At 29.8% G+C, this 447-nt stretch overlaps 1 protein-coding gene across 1 annotated transcript in view; it reads right to left on the reverse strand.

Moving 5' to 3' along the window:
• Positions 1–447, reverse strand: part of PIK3C2G (phosphatidylinositol-4-phosphate 3-kinase catalytic subunit type 2 gamma) — a 654,890-nt gene that overhangs the window by 255,482 nt on the left and 398,961 nt on the right. The window lies entirely within an intron of this gene.

Consider the following 447-nt stretch of genomic DNA (forward strand, 5'->3'; position numbering starts at 1 on the left):
AAAAAAAAAAAAAAAAAGAGGCAAAATCAACACTTTAAACCAACACCTCCAACAATTAGAAAAAGAACATCAAGAAAAGCCTACAGTTACCAGAAGAAAGGAAATAATCAAGATTCAAGCAGAAATTAATGAAACAGAAAATAGAAAGAATGGAAAAAATCAACAAGACTAGAACTTGGTTTTTTGAAAAGATTAATAAAATTGACAAACCACTGGCAAATTTAACAAAGGAAAAGAGGAAGAGAATACAAACAACACGAATAAGAAGTAAAATGGGTGACATCATAACAGAACCAACTGAAATAAAAAGGATAATATCAGGATACTATAAAGAACTATACTCCAACAAATCTGAAAATCTGAAAGAAATGGACAGATTTCTAGAAACATACTACTTACCTAAACTAACACAGACTGATGTGGAAAAGTTGAACAGATCCATAACAA

The sequence above is a fragment of the Orycteropus afer genome, unplaced genomic scaffold (assembly GCF_000298275.1).
Source record: "Orycteropus afer afer isolate SDZICR_OR568_19922 unplaced genomic scaffold, OryAfe1.0 scaffold00126, whole genome shotgun sequence".
NCBI lineage: Eukaryota > Metazoa > Chordata > Mammalia > Tubulidentata > Orycteropodidae > Orycteropus > Orycteropus afer.